The 17,081-nt window shown below is 36.1% G+C and overlaps 1 non-coding gene across 1 annotated transcript; it reads left to right on the forward strand.

Annotated features, from left to right (window-relative positions):
• Positions 1-11,835: 11,835 nt before the first annotated feature.
• Positions 11,836-11,910, forward strand: TRNAA-UGC (transfer RNA alanine (anticodon UGC)). The gene has a single exon. It is a non-coding gene; the product is annotated as a tRNA-Ala (tRNA).
• Positions 11,911-17,081: the final 5,171 nt, after the last annotated feature.

Here is a 17,081-nt window from a genome sequence, read left to right on the forward strand (position 1 = left end):
ACAGTGTTTCCCTCACATGCTACTCCTGTGATTAGTATTAGCTTATGCTTCATAGTGCACTCAGTATCTTAAGCCATAGCCAGGTTAATTGTGAAAAATGGTTAATTTCTGGAGAAAGATGCAGCTTTAAAACAAATCCCAGGCATATATGTTATTAACCTGAAGAGAAATATTTGCTCAGGATACTTCAAACAACACTGGAAAGGATGGGAGAGGATGGAGGAGGAAAGAAGAAGGGAAAGGGAAAAGAAAAGACAGGTAGAAGAATAATCTTTATTGACCAGTACTGATTATAGAGTTGTACTGAACGGCACAAATGATGTAAAAATGGTCTAGGATGGTGTTTCTCCAAATTTGGTGTTTGTACAGTTCATCTGGGACCTTTTAAAGATGCAGATTCTGATTTTTACAGAGGTGATGCCTGAGATGTTATATTCCTTTTTTTTTTTTTTAACAAACTTCCACAGACTTCTGGTCTTTGGACCTAACAGAGTCTAGAGCTATGGTTCTGAGCATTGGCTCACATTGGAACCACCTGGAAAAACAGAAAAACCTTGATGCTCAGGTGCTCTGAACAATTAAGCTAGACTCTTTAGTACCGAGAACCAGGATTCAGTGTTTTTAAAATCTCTCCACGGATATACCAGTATGCAGTCAGGCTTGAGAAACCACTGGTCAGAAGATTATTGTCCCTTATCATTGGCAAGAACTGGTAGATTCACACCAGTGGTGCTTTAGAATCACTCGTAAACTGAAAGTCAAATTACTCCGTTACAACAGACTGCAGCTGAGAAAACAAAACGTGCACCGCACTATTTAAATAAAAACCCAGTGCACATAGGGTATGTTTGGCTGCACAGACTCTCAGAAATGTTATTGTTTCTGTCCTTGCACAATTTTGCTATTGAGTTCTTGCGAATAAACATGTCTTGGGAATAGTGGCTGAAATAAGAAAAATAAGCCATTTAGTTTCTCCCTGCATGAGACTAGAGTGTTTGGAAGGCTGATTTCTTCACATTAACTTGCCTGATCTCAGGGATGGCAGGATTTCAGAAAATGGATCCTTTAGTATTGGTTCTAACTTATCCTGGTCCACTTCCTACAACATGATTTTCTTCCTAATATAGTACTCCTGATAACTCCTGATTACCCCTATTTCCCACATATACAGAAAAGTATCACTAAATTTTTAATGTATCAGTGACTCTTAGCATTGCTTTTCTTTGCTCAAACTAACTGCATCAGTTAATGTTAACTGAAAGCAACTGAAAAGAAGTCTGGGTGAATTAAACAGAAAAGGAGTTCATTTAAAAGGATAATGGGAAGCTCATCAGACTGCTAGAGATTTGGAGAACCAAACTCAAGGCTAACTGTCCAAGAACACTGTAGAATGGTCAGAAGAGACACTGCTGCTGCTGCTGCTGCTGCTGCTGCTCCTGCTAGATGTTAGAATTTTCCCTGCTGCCATTTTGCACCAGGAACACGACACTGCAATTGCTTTGTGGCTGAGAGCTGGACACACTCCCATTTCCAGCCTCACTAGAAAACAATTCTGTGTGGTCCCTCACATTGTTCACTAAGGGCTCCTACTGGAATGTCTGACTGAGTTTCAAGATTGCTCCTGATTGCAGGGATATTTTCTGCCTTAGCAAGGCAGGAGTAAATAGGGGGAAATTCCTCAAAGGAAGGGTATTCAAAACATGCCAGGGCAATAAAGAAACACAACTGTCTACCACCCTTCCTAGATCCTGCTTTTGTAATTCAAGTCAGTACAGGCAGCATCAATTTTATTGCACTTCAATGAGCATTTATTCATTTGTACTGAATACTCAAGATATAAGCAAGACAAGAACAAACTGATATAGAAGTGCTTACAGTTTGTTAGGAAAAGTTTCGCACGGATTATTTTAATATAATGTTGTAAAATGTAATAGACTGACATATATTCAGAAAAGGAGACTTCAGGGCCACAAACTGAGTGCAAAGTGAAGAAAATAATATACCATTTTAAAGCTCATTTGCCTTGACTTAAATCAGGCATAGTGAAATAGCTAATAAAGTATTGTATTATATTTGTGTTTTTCTATAACATTCTCGCCAAATGTTATATAAAGCCTTCAAGGGCAAATATCTATCTTTTAAATTTGCTCTTTATAGTATGTAGCACATAACTAGGCATATAGCAAGTCTCCAAGTATTTTTTTTTTAATTGATTTGAATTATTTTGGGAAATGCATAGTCTGAGTACTCCAAAACATATCCAACCACACTATGTAAATAATGTTGTGAAAGGAAATATCAACTTGCTGCTTGACCATCAGAACTATAATTAACTGTTGATGGATTGGCAACTGAAAGATTTAAATTGTTATAGTTTTCAGAAGATTAAGCCTTTCTAACTCAAGCTATAGCTGAGACAAGTTTCATATGAAAGTAGATATTTTAAAAAATTGGCATTAACAGTTGTCGTGGTATAATTGCTGTGTGCTTTATTATTATTGTTGTTGCTGTTATTTAAAGGAAACTTTTCCAGCACTAGGTTTGAATATATGACCTATTCATGCCTAGAAGGATGGAAATGTCTCAGATGTTTCTTGTGCATATTTGAAATGCCTATAGTTTAGAAGGATGATTATATATGTGAGTAGGCAAAATCACAATGCTCAGGAGAAAAAAGTATGCAAAACAATACAGTTTGCAAAGAACAGGAACCCACCAGAAATAGCTGATGCAAAAGGGATTAAACGAGTACTTGGTATTCTGTATTATTCAAAGATATAAGGCTGGAGCTCAAAACAAACTGAATCTGGGACTGGAAATCTATCAAGAATTCAGGGAGTCTACTCTGTCTTTCATCTTTGCTTCTCCAGATGTCTATACAAATTCCTGGCAGTGTTACTCTTCGGCGATTTCAAGGTTAAACTTCTGCTGGCTCATACTGAGAGTAACTCTTGTCCTTCAAAATACCTTCATTTCTTCTTTGTTTCCCCTTTCCACAGTTTTATTGCAATATAATTGACATATAACATTGCATAAGTTTAAGATGTATGACATGATAATTTGACAGATATACCAATTGTAAAATGATTACCATAATAGGGTTAGTTAATACCTTTGATCAACATTTCCCCATCTCCCCCACCCACAGCCTCTGGCAGTCAACATTCTGTTCTTTGTTTCAGTGAGTTCAATTGTTTTAGATTCCTCTTGGTCAAGGATTTCACAGTTAAGGTATGACTTTCTACACTATATTTTGAAGTCCATCCATTCTTTGGCCTTGCCTATACTTAACAGCATATTTCAAAGAGCAAGCGCCTCTCTACCTTTTCTCCCACTTCTGGTGACCTGGTATGTCTTCCATTGTAATTGTGGACAGCATTTACACAGCATAAATCCAATATTGTCCTCCAATCATGCTATAATTTAAAGATTTAGGCCCTTTGCCCATAGACTATTTAGATCTTCATTTCTTGAGCTTTTCTTTTTTTGAATTATTTTTTTCTGAAAAGAACACATCCTTTACTTTTTGCTCTTGGACCACACTAACTTCAAAAATAATTTTTGAATTAATTACAAAAATAATATATGCCTTTTAAAAAAAAAGTGAAACATCCAAATACATATAAGAAACACATTAAACATCATCTTCTACCAATCCCATCCATTTTTACCCCCTTGAGGTAACTGATGTTGACAGCAGGCTATATCTTTTAATATCTCCTTTCATGCTCATAAAATCATGTACATAACATGCAGTTTATCTTTTTTACTTTTTTCTAACATTATATATCAGGTGAATAGTTATAGTTCTAATTATTTTTTATCTGCAAAAAATTCCATTGTAAGATTTTACTAAAATATATTCAACCTCTATTCCAGGTGATTCCTAATGTTTTTACATTTAAAAAATAATGTTGCAACCTCCAAGAATACATAGTTATATATTATGGTATTTTTAAAGAAGGAGATATTACTGGCTATGGCAGACTCTATTATTGTTAACATTTACTCAACATTCTCCTCCCCATCATGGTAATGTCATTAAGACTGCTGTGTGACTTAGTACCTTTCTATAGTGTTATCAGAATTATAAAGTTATTCATCATATTTCCTCATTATCGTAATGTCTTTAGGATCTGTGGTAATGTCACTTATTTCACTTATGATGTTGGTAATTTGCATTTTATCTTCCAATTCTGTTGATTGTTTATCTCTTGACAATGTTTTTTTTTTCTTTGCATTTACTAAAAAGCAAATTATGATGCTTAATCATATCATGGTACTCAGATATATGGTCAAACATTATTCTGGGTGTTTCTTTTAGGGTATTTTTGGATGAGATTGAAATTTAAATCAGTGGCCTTTGACTACAGCAGACTGTCCTTCATTATGTGGATGGGCCTCATTCGACCAGTTGAAAGCCTCAATGGAATGAAAGACTGAACTTCTGTAAGCAAGAAGGAATTCTGCTAGTAGACAGCCTTCAGACTTGCACTGCAAAGTCAGCTTATCCCTGAGTCTTCAGCCTGATGGCTTTTGGACTTAAAATGCAGCATCAGCTCTCCCTGGTCTCCAGCCTGCTGGCCCGCCCTACAGATTTTGGACATGTCAGGCTCCATAACGGCATCAGCCAGTTGCTTAAAACAAATTTCTTTCTATAAACGCTAACACATCCTGTTGATTCAATTTCTCTGGAGAACACTGACCAACTGACCTGTCTTGTAATATCAGCCACTGTATGGAGAAGAACTAGAAAGGCTGACAGAAATATTATTTATGCTTTGGAATGGCATGCATTTTCTTCTGTCAGTTCATTATTGTGGGAGTTTAGTTCAATATAGTTAGTAGATGATGAGTTTAGGTTCTGTTGTTGTTATCATTAGTCTCATTATACATTATACATTAGGCTTCAAATTCCTCCAGTGGTGGCCTGACATTACTGTGTGCTTACTAGGGAGACCGGGGCAGCAGATACTTTATCTCAGTGTTCTACCTCAACACTGATATTGAAGCAGTCTCTGCACTTGATATTCTTGTACAGCTTCATCCTTAGGTAGAGCTTGTATTCCTGGACCTTGGGAATAAGGCTTTCTCAGCATTCCCGGTCCTCCTTCTGGTTGTTTGTGGCTCTGCTATTGATGTCTTCTTTTGATTAGGAGTCAATTTTGCCAGCCTCTTTGCATGTCTAATATTAACCATTATTGATAATGTGTTATGGACAAATGATTCTGTTCTCTTGCTCTAAAGAGTGTTGAATCTTGTTGTCACAGGCACTTAAATCACTGGCAAATCACCTTGGTCCTGTGGAGGATTTGTTTAGGCTCCATTAGGATGGCTTGTTTTCACTTTACCTTTATCCCAAGGGTGTAACCCTTAGTCTTGAGATATAGTCATTCTTTGTAAGGCTGACGCTTCTTGAGTTTTGATGGAAAGTGAATTCTTTTTAATTCAGTTGAATTTCAACACCAAGCCCTGACTTCCCAGAAATAGTAAACTACTGAAATTCCTGCTAAGCAATTTTTAGTCTTCCAGGTACTCCCTTGAAATCTCAACCTACACTCTAAAATTTAGAACTCATTCAAAGATTTAAGAGCTATTTGTATGCAGTTTATGGCTGACTGTCCTCTGTATCTCCCTCGGGTCTAGAGTTTCTCTTTTCAGTTGTCATCTGCTGGGTAAGTCCTGAACTTTGACCTATCACTCTGCAGCGTGGTAAGACTGTCACTTTCTGCTTGAGCTCTGTTGTTTATGCACTGTACAAACTTGCGAGTGTCTTAAGAGAAAATCCAGTCAAATATGGATTTCTCTTATTTTGCTTCTCTTCTGAAAAGTGCCACTATCTCTCCAGTGTCTGCTTGCTTTTGTAGGACTGACATCTTAAAAGCAGATTTTGAGCATAGAGAGCAGTTTTTATGTAATTGCAAAGCACAACAAGTTCTTTCCAAATATGTAAAATAAGAACACAACACTGAGCAGAGTTTTTCCTCCTATACTTAGCATGCTGTGAAACCAACTTTCTGTACTTTTTTTCATCAAAGTTTCTACGGATAAGGGATTTTACTAAGCCTGATCTATCAAAGCTTACAATGTTTCTCCCTTACTTGATTTTTGACACCATGCATAGTGTACATTGTAATAATATTCATAATCACTTTTTTGGGGCTTGCTCTGTTCCAGGCACTATGATGAGTACTTAAACATCTATTATTTCCTTTCAACTTCATAACTACCACATGAATTAAGTACTATTATTCCCATTGTACATATGAGGAACTGAGACCTAATGAGATACAATACATTATCCAGTATCATAAAAATGTGTTAGAACCAGAATGTAAATAAATCCAGGTCCATATGACTTCAAAGCCCTCCCTGTGACCATTCAGTATGTTTGATAAATTGTATTATTTGCTTATGATTTTATTACACAATTTCTTGTAGTATGAAGACATTTTTTCAAACTTTAGAAGATTATTTTTGCCTTGGAATTTACAAAATTACTGAAAAATAATGTTAACCATAGTGAAATACTATATTTTACTTGGTTAGGCAGACTATCTCACCTTATTTGTAGTTTAATTACACAATTTTTATTTAAATTGTTTTTCAATTTGTTTTATTTCAGTGTCAAAATTTGAGAGGTAAAACTAAGGTCATTAAAAAATGCAGAGTAGTACAAGAAGTGGAGTATCATTTGCATAGCATATGTCCAGATGACGATTGCTCAGCTGGAAGCAATTTAAATTACAAGGTGTCTTTATCTTTTAATAGCTACTTTTACTTCACTAAATGAGAGTAGGGAGCCACATTTTGCTTGCCTTACTAAATGATACGTTGCAACAAAACTATTTACAACAGGCAACAAAATTCTCCATTTTTAGTGGAGAAAAGCACTTTGAAGTTTCAACATAGCTTCTAGAAGCAATATTTAATGAGAAGTCCAAAGGACCTTTGCAGGAGAAGATAAACAAGAAGCAGTCATGTTGCTCATTGATTTCTCAGTGTTTTTGTGTCATGAACCTAAATGACTGCTTCAACTAGCTACAGATTTTTAAAAACCTTTTCTTCATTGTTCATCAAGGTAAAGGATAAAACAGTTCTCCTTACTGATAAAAAGTTTACTGTTGTTATTTACCAAAGACTCATTCTTAGTTCAGTGCTAATTTTGTTTATGCCTCAAGTAATCATGATGTTGTTTGCTCACTAGAATGCCTATTGCTTCATTCCAACAGTAGGTAATATTTAGTTAATAGTCAGGGGAGAATGCTTTAATCAAAAATACAAGCATGCCTTAAGAATAAAATCAGCAATTGTAGGCAGTTAACAAAATGTTTAAATTTTTGTTTTCCTAGTTCATCCATGAATCTTTTTTTTAAACATTTTTTTTTAATTGAGTTATAGTCATTTTACAATGTTGTGTCAAATTCCAGTGTAGAGCACAATTTTTCAGTCATACATAAACATACATACATTCATTGTCACATTCTCTTTTGCTGTGAGCCACCACAAGATCCTGTATATATTTCTCTGTGCTACACAGTACAATCTTGTTTATGTATTCTACATTTTGAAATCCTAGTCTGTCCCTTCCCACCCCCTGTCCCCCTGGCAACCACAAGTTTGTATTCTATGTCTATGAGTCTGTTTCTGTTTTGTATGTATGTATGTATGTACTAATTAATTAATTTATCTATTTATTTTTTAGATTCTGCATATGAGCGATCTCATATGGTATTTTTCTTTCTCTTTCTGGCTTACTTCACTTAGAATGACATTCTCCAGGAACATCCATATTGCTGCAAATGGCATTATATTGTCAGTTTTTATGGCTGAATAGTATTCCATTGTATAAATATACCACTTCTTCTTTATCCAGTCATCTGTTGATGGACATTTAGGCTGTTTCCATGTCTTGGCTATTGTAAATAGTGCTGCTATGAACATTGGGGTGCAGGTGTCATTTTGGAGTAGGGTTCCTTCTGGATATATGCCCAGGAGTGGGATTCCTGGGTCATATGGTAAGTCTATTCCTAGTCTTTTGAGGAATCTCCATACTGTTTTCCACAGTGGCTGCACCAAACTGCATTCCCACCAGCAGTGTAGGAGGGTTCCCTTTTCTCCACAGCCTCTCCAGCATTTGTCATTTGTGGATTTTTGAATGATGGCCATTCTGCCTGGTATGAGGTAATACTTCATTGTAGGTTTGATTTGCATTTCTCTGATAATTAGTGATGAATCAGTTATCATATTAGGCAGGTAGATATTAAAGATAAGGGGATTAAAGACCTAAATGTAAGATCAGATACTATAAAACTCCTAGAGGAAAACATAGGCAGAACATTCTTTGACATAAATCACAGCAATATTTTTTTTGAAACAGTTCCTAGAGTAATGAAAATAAATGCAAAAATTAACTTTAAAGCTTTTGCACAGCTAAGGATACCATCAACAAAACTAAAAGAGAACCTACAGAATGGCAGAAAATATTTGCAAATGATGTGACCCACAAGGGACTAATTTCCAAAATATACAAACAGCTCATACAGCTTAATATCAAAAAACAAGCAGAAGACCTAAATAGTCATCTCTCCAAAAAAGACATCCAGATGGCCAACAAGCACATGAAAAGATGCTCAACATCACTAATTGTTAGAGAAATGCTAATCAAAACTACAATGAGATATCACCTCACACCAGTCAGAATGGCCATCATTAAAAAAGTCTGCAAACGATAAATACTGGAGAGGGTGTGGAGAAAAAGGAACCCTCTTACACTGTTGGTGGGAATGTAAACTGATGCAACCACAATGGAGGACGGTATGGAGGTTCCTTAAAAAACTGAAAATACACTTAGCATATGATCCAGCAATTCCACTCCTGGGCATATAACCAGAGAAAAATATAATTTGAAAAGACACATGGACCCTAATGTTCACAACAGCACTATTTACAATAGCCAAGACATGGAAATAACCTAAATGTCCATCAACAGATGACTGGACAAAGAAGTTGTTAGGTATATATATATATATATGCGTGCGTGCGCACACACACACACAATGGAATACTACTCAGCCATATAAAAGAATAAAATAATGCCATTTGCAGCAACATGGATGGACCTGGAGACTGTCATTCTAAGTGAAGTAAGCCAGAAAGCGAAAGAAAAATACCATATCACTTGTATGTGGAACTTAAAAAAAAAAGAACACAAATTAACTTATCTACAAAACAGAAACAGACTCACAAACATAGAGAACAAGCTTATGGTTACCAGGGGTAAAGGAGATGGCAAGGGATAAATTGGGAGATCAAAATTTGCACCCTTTGGGGAGTGATGGAAATGTTAGCTATCTTGATTGTTGTGGTGGTTTCATGGTGTATACATGTTATCAAAATTCATCAAATTGTACATCTGAAATATGTGTAGTTTACTGTACAGGATACCACAAAAAAGGTGTTAAAAATAAAGACAAGGGAAAATCAACATGCATTTAAATAGTATTAGGAAGTCAGCTTTTAAAATTTAATAATGGTGTTAACTTTCAAAGGGGCCTGGTTAGATTTTTTCATAGGAAATTTTACTAAAGAGAATAGACACAATCAGATCCATGTGAGAAATTTTTCTTTTTTACTTTCAAGTATTTGCTCTATAATTTAATTTAGCTACTAAATACTGGCCAACACTTTTTTGTGTATTTTACTAAATTTCTCGAAATTGTCTTACTATCTTGAGAGCTTTGCAACCACACTGTCATTTGTAATTTAAGTAAGTATGCACAGTTGGCTTATTAAAACTACATTAAAGGAAATTTTAACAATAAAATTCACTCAAAATTCCTAGAAGTTAGCATGTCTTATTTTTGCTTTTCCCTTCTGTATACACATCTTTTAAAATGATTGTATAGGATATAACAGATGTGAACCTGTTTACAAACATAGATTATAACTGCTAATTTTCTATGAAATAACTCAATTTGCATTCATTTCTGCTGTTCCAGTGGGGAGAGGCTGGAAGTTAGGTAACTTCCATCCCTCTTGGTGTTTCCTCTAGCTCTCTGCAGTTATGCCAGAGTTCCGGGGACTTCTCCAGGTGTGCACGTGTGTGTGGCAGCAGTATCTTTTCATTGTTGTAGAAATGACACCCTGTGTTTCCAGATAAAGCTCTTTCAGTTCTAGAAACTTTCTCTTGTTTCTTTTCCACATCTGGGCATGGGGATCATTTGAAGGAGTAAATTTCTGTCCAAATGTGCCATAAAGCCATTTATCCTTAAGTCTTGTTTCTTCTTGGTGCTGTTATAAAGCAGGAAACAGTCTCTCTTTTTTCTTAGAATCCCTAAACTTCTATTTCTTTCTTTTCCTTCCCCTTATTGGCTGGTGGGTGAGAATATGGGAGGGAGCTTCTATTTCGTTCCACAAATCAGCTTTGGGGTGGAAGACTTAGTGATAGAAATGGCAACTGAGTGTTGAGTGGTAGCTAAAGATTTCCATCTTTCTCCTCTTCTAAGTCACCTTCATTTTAACTAGTTCTACTATGGTAGATCACATCTTGGATCAGCCCTCTGGTTAAATAAGAATGGAAAAGTTGGAGGTGGGATGCTATTCCTAGGCAAAAAGTGATAGAAGAGAAAGATAAAGAGATGGAAGAAGAGAGGATGTTTCCAATGAATGGAACAGCAAGGGAAGACAAATTTGTAGGAGAGTTTTAGTGCTGGGAATGATTCAGTGGGTATGATTCAGTGTCCTGTCTATTCAAACTTGCATGCATACACACTTAATAGAAACCTATTAGGACATAAATTCCAATGTGCTGTAGACACTCTTTAAAGTGTGTCTGCCAATAATGAAACCTGATAAATAGTGGCTGAGAGAGATCTCACCAAACATCTATATGTTCCCTTTGCAGTTAGATGGAGACCATGTATCTAATTGTGTTTAAGGGATGATGGGTAGAAACGATGCATGCGAATTATAGTTCTTACCATGGCTGGTCCTTTAGGACCTCCTAGTAGCATTTTCTACTGCCACAGCAACCCTGAAACCCATGAGTTGAGATGGAGAGAACCTGAACTCCCCCAGTCACCACATGAAAGAGAGATGCTATGAAGTGCTCCCTAGCTAGTATCAAGAAGTTACAAATTAACTTCGGTGTATTAAGCCCCTGATCCTTGGGGACTTAATTTGCTATGGTAACGAAGACCACCCAATTCTAACTAATACAGTTTGGAAGGTAAGATGAGTGTTCTTTTGTATTGCCATTCTGTTACATGAGTCTGTATCATAAAAATATTCCCTGCAAAGCCCCTTTTCTTTTTTTGAAAAGTAACATCTATTGGTTCTTTTGTTTTAAAAGTTATAAATCATTGGCCATAGGAGAGGTTCTTGACAGAGAAACCAAAAGCCAAATTGTCAGGCATTTCTGCCAATTGAAGAACAATTTGGAATAAAGTTAAAGCAAGTTAAAAATTATAAGTTAGTGGAGAAATATGATTCCATTAGAAAAAATAAAGGTTTATGAACAATATTTTGGTGGTATGCCTATTCCATAAAATGAGGTTTTTGTCAAGATCTGGAGGTCATTCGGATAGAGGCAGTTTTTTTGTCATTAAAAATTGATTTAAATGTTCTCTATTACCTCAGTGAGGTTCAACATCTACTATGGAGAGGTCTCACATGAAAGCCCTACATTTCATTATTATTTAATGTGGCTATAACCAAAAATCTGAAAAATGTTAAGTTTAGGAGATCTCAATGTTTTGGGATATAGAAGGCTTTAGCAGTTTCTTTAATCAGTTTATAAGTGACAGTAATTCAATTTAAAAAATGAATATTGGGGGAAGGGTATAGCTCAAGTGGTAGAGCGCATGCTTTGCATGCATGAGGTCCTGGGTTCTATCCCCAGTATCTCCTCTAAAAATAAATAAACCTAATTACCTCTCCCCCTGCCACTGCCAAACAAAATAATAAATAATTAAATAATACAATAATAAATAAATAAAATATAAAAAGTGAATATTTTTCTGAGTAAGAATTTAGATTCTCTGGTTTCCTCTTTCCTTCCCTCCATCCTTTCCTCCCTCTTTCTTCCTTCCTTTTTCCTTCCTTCCCCCTTTATTCCCCTTCCTTCCTTCCTTCCTTCTTTCCTTCCTTCCTACCTTCCTTCCTTCTTTCTTTTTGTTCCTCTAATTCTAGAAGAGTTTATTTTCCATTTTTATAATCCAATAAACACTGAAATGAAGGTCCTATAAAATACTTTTCAAATATTTGGAATAATCTTTGTAAATCTGTTTAATTTTTTCCATCTCCTTGAAATCCTTTCACAACATTAAAACAACATTAGAAGTATATTTCAGATCTCTTTCAGGCTGTCACACTGTTATTTCTGTGATTTGTTTTATTTGCAAAGGAATTTTACTTCTTTAGAACTTTCTCAGGTAATTGTCTTGTGTTCTCTTATATTAATAAATTTATATAATTTTCCCACACATTATATATAATAAAACCTTATTACAACTGATAGAGATATTTAGAATAAAATGAAAAACATACTCTTAAAGTTTATTCCTTAATAGTCATTGTAGTTGTATTTTCACAAATGCTATAATTTAAATTTCAGGGCTCCATGGTAAATGAGTGAGAATTTTAAAAAGTAGGAGATTATTCTAAGACGGCTATGGAAAAAGGAATAAGACAACAGCTGATGACAAAGTACAATTTAATATCAGAATTTAATACTGCTTAACTTCCCTTATAACTTAATCAGATGTTTTGCAATCTCCTGGTACCCATCTAATGGCAGACATATTAATGAGAAGAAGGTGGTGGTAGTGGTGATGGGAGGATGTTAGTTATAAAGTTAGTCCTCAAAGCAAAATCATATATAGTCACAATTACCTTTTTGAAAATCCCTAAATAGCCAGTAGGTCATCAAGATAATTTTTTGTTTGCTTTTCTTTGCATTTGGCCATGACTTCCCTTTCCCTGGGACAGTGGAGGACAAGGAATTTTTATGTCCCCCTGTCACTCCTCGGCTAAAATCTTTCACTGGCTTCTCACTGTTCCTAAGACAGTGATCAAAGTCATTAACATGGTGTATAAAGCCCTGCCAATTCTGGCTCAGACTTCTACTCCAACCTCATCTTGCCCCAAGCTCCCCACTGGCTTCCTTTTAATTTCTTGAATGCTCTTTCCTTTCCCTTTAGAGTTCCACCCACCTGCAGCTGCTTCATCGGTGACTTCTTTCATCTTTTAGTACGCTGCTTGAACATTTTTCCCTCAGTGAAGGTCCACTTGATACCATGTCATCCTGTTTTGTCCTATTGTAACAATATAATCTTTCTGTCATAGCTGTGGTTTAACATGTATTCGTGGTGCTCTGATTAGAAATCAGCTCCCCACCCCCGCCCACCCTCCAGGTAGTTGGAGCACTCTGTGATGACAGGGTCTGTGTTTTGGCCTCCTGGTTCACAGATGGCCATCCTGTTATGTCCTCACATGGCAGAAGGCACCAGAGGGCTCTCTGGTGTCTCTTTTATTCATCCAGTTCATGAGGGCTTTGCCTTCATGACTAGTCACCCACAACATAATTTCATCATATGAAATTCTAGGGGACACAAACATTCAGTCTATCATAAGAACAAAGCTTTGATTGTAAATCTGAAATTATCTGTATTCAAATACCTCCTTCAATGGGCCTAGATTTGAGTCCTGTTAAATTTAGTACTGAACACTAAATTTTCAGCTTGCTTGGAATATATTACATAGTTTTGATAACATAGTTTCAATGAAAGAATTTACATATTTCTAAATAGTGGACCAAACGTCATATTTACAGTCAGGTTTTGCTGTCCTTTCCTGAACTGACTGCTGGTCTAGAAATCAAATCTCAAATTAGTGGTATTTACTCATGCCCAACTATATATATTATACTCAAAGGAAATAATACGCTTTGAAAAAGGACTGAAATTTCTGGGTAGTCTTTAAACAAAACTACAATCTATTTTTTTTTTTTTTGAGAAGTCTCATTCAAAGATCAAAAAACATGTAATTAGGAGATAGGCTCCAGTTTCCAGAAATAATCTTTAGTAACTGATGGAAGAATGTCTATTTGAAGGCTATATAATAATTTGAAGTTACAATTTGCTTAATATTGGCTTCTTTGAATAAGAAGCCGATTATCAGCTTAGGTTTCAAACCCTATAGTGCTGTTCCCTCACTTCAAGCCAGCTGACCCCACTGTTAACTTGAAAAGTTTGATGTGTTTATGTATGTGTGTGCACATAAGATGTGTAGCTCAAATTTACATTTCCAATTCAAAAAATGTCCAGACACCCATAAAATATAGGTAAAAGAAAAGGTAATTATGTAAAGTATGTATCCCAGTAGAAAAAAGAAAAACACAGCTGCTTGGCAATAGTATAATATGAAAGTATATGTGATAGAGACTCTTTGTACCTTAGCTACGTCTAAAATTACTACGTTATTTACTATTCCTCCATGGAGGCAGGACGTAGAGTGATTAAGATATAGGGTTATAGAATTAGGCCAATCTTGATTAAAAACCTCAGCTTTATCACTTTCTACTCACGTGACCTTGGAGTATCATTAAGACTCACCTTTCTTATCTGAAAATGAGGATATATTAGGACAGTCCTCACAGAAATATAGTAGATCTTAACGGGACAATGTTTGCAAAAAACAGCTTAGTGCCTGGGACATAATGTGTTTGCAATTAAAGTCATTGTCAATATTTTTATTACTCTTCAGAAAAGAGATTTTGAATATTTCCCTAGAGTAATGATTAGATTTATTAATATTAAACTTTAAGGTGCCTCTATTTTTGCTCTATATTCCCTTCTATTTCATTAAATTGTTTACAGAAACAGTATAAATATATAGAGGATGGATCAAGTGTCTTGGACAAAATAGAAGCTGATTTTCTTACATGTGATAGTCCAGAAGTAAGTGGATGATCCAAGGCAGAGGTCAGCCCTGTTCAATGAGGTCATCTAGGAATCTGGTTTTCTTTCATTTTGTTGTCCACTGTCTCCTAGCGGGAAGTCTTCTCTTACATAGCAGGAGCTGCTTCACTAGCACCTTGCTCATGTTCTGGGCTCTTGGGGGAAGGAGAAAAGAGAGATAAACATCTTCTTTTTAGAGGACTGGCCCAGACATGGCATATTTCAATTCTGTGCACGTCCCACTATCAGAATATAGGCACACAGAGACATCTATTTTTAAGGAAGGATGCAAAAAGCAGTCTGTTGTGTGACCCCATGCCAGGAGAAAATGTAGGAGTTCTATGACTAAAGTAAAGGGGACAGTTAACACAAGTCATGTAATATAATGCAATAGATCTGTTGGACCAGAGGTCAACATAACTGGGAATCTGACTTGGGTCAGTTCAAAGTACTCTTGTGACCTTGAGATCACTGAGCTTCCACAGGTCTCGGCTTTCTCCAGGTCTCCCTGCTTTACTTCTTTGCTGTTAGGATACTCCTTAATCCTTCATCATATGACATAAAAATAATAAATTTTATTGAGCACTTGCTATGTGCTGGACACTAATCCAGATATTTTTATTATCTCATTTAATATTCTCAACAACCCTGTGAGGCAGGCATTACTACTGCCACCATTTTATAGACAAGGAAACTGAAGCATGGAAAAGTAAAGTAATTTGCTTGGGTGGGATTTGATTTCAGGTTTCTCAACTCCAGAGCTCAAGCATTTATATGGAAGTGGCAACTAGTTTAATCAAAATGTATTAGTTTCTTAGTTCTGCCTTGGCAAATTACTATAAACTTAGTGCCTTAAAACAGCACACATTTATTATCTTACAGCTCTGTAGTTCAGAAGTATGAAATGGGTCTCATGGGGCTACATCAAGATTCGGCAGAGCTGGTTCCTTACGGAGGCTCTAGAGGAGAGGTTTCCTTGCCTTCCCAGTTTCTGGAGGCCAAATGCTTTGCTTGTGCTCCACCAGCCAGCAACTGCATCACTCCAAAGTTTGCTTCTATATCGCATCTCCTTCTCTCACTCTTCTGTCTCCCTCATAAGGACCCTATAACTATACTTAGGACCCATTTAGCTAATCCAGGATAATCTCCCCATGTCAAAATCCTTAACTTAATCACATCTGCAAAGTCCCTTTTGCCATGTAAGGTAAAGTATTCACAGGTTCCAGGGATTTAGATGTGGACATCTGTGGGGAGCCATTATTCTGGCTACACAACGCCTTTTCAAAGGATGTCAGTAACTTATTAACAAATCCAATTGACTTCCTCAGGCTTTACCACATACTCTTTCAAAACTCTTCCCACCCATAATTTCCTAATTACAACTTGCCTGAATTTCCACCCTCCTTGATGACTACTCTCTTTTCAATTACTTCTCTTATCTTCCTCAGTGTAGGTGTTTCCCAAGGACCTGTTTTCATTCTTTATTATTTTCATTCTATACTATTTGCCTTGGTATCCTCTTATATATCTTATAGCAGAATCTGTAACTAACATAACATTTATATTTGTGTCCTCAACCTTGGTTTTGTCATTGAGTTTCAGGGCAACATTTAAAAAAAATGTCTGGTTATCTTTCCATGACTGTTCTGACCATTCAAATTCAGCCTTTCAAACTGAAATTACAGTCTGGTTTCCCAGATCTGCTGTTCTCTTGAGTTTACTCTTTTTGCTGATGGTCCTTCATCTTCACAGTCATTCGGTCTCATGAACTTAGTGCCTTCTTAGACGCCTCTGTCTCGCTTGTTCCTCAAAATATATGGATTCTACTTGTATATTACGTTTTCCTTTTTCCTCCTATTTGCTCCATTTCCACTACCATTATAGTTCTCTGGCCAGGTCTGTCTCATTAGCATACCAATCTATTTCACACATTGCTACTAGATTTATTTCCCTAAAACTGAGCTCTAGTCTTATTATATCCATCCACCTCAGATAACCTTGTTAACAGAACTGTCTAGTTTTGTAGAACCTCCTTCATCTACTTTCAACATTATTTCTTTCTATGTGTATTTATACACTTTTTGTTTCTGAAAAACTGGACTCTGTTTCCTATTCATCATG

This window comes from Camelus bactrianus, chromosome 8, assembly GCF_048773025.1.
Source record: "Camelus bactrianus isolate YW-2024 breed Bactrian camel chromosome 8, ASM4877302v1, whole genome shotgun sequence".
Lineage (NCBI taxonomy): Eukaryota > Metazoa > Chordata > Mammalia > Artiodactyla > Camelidae > Camelus > Camelus bactrianus.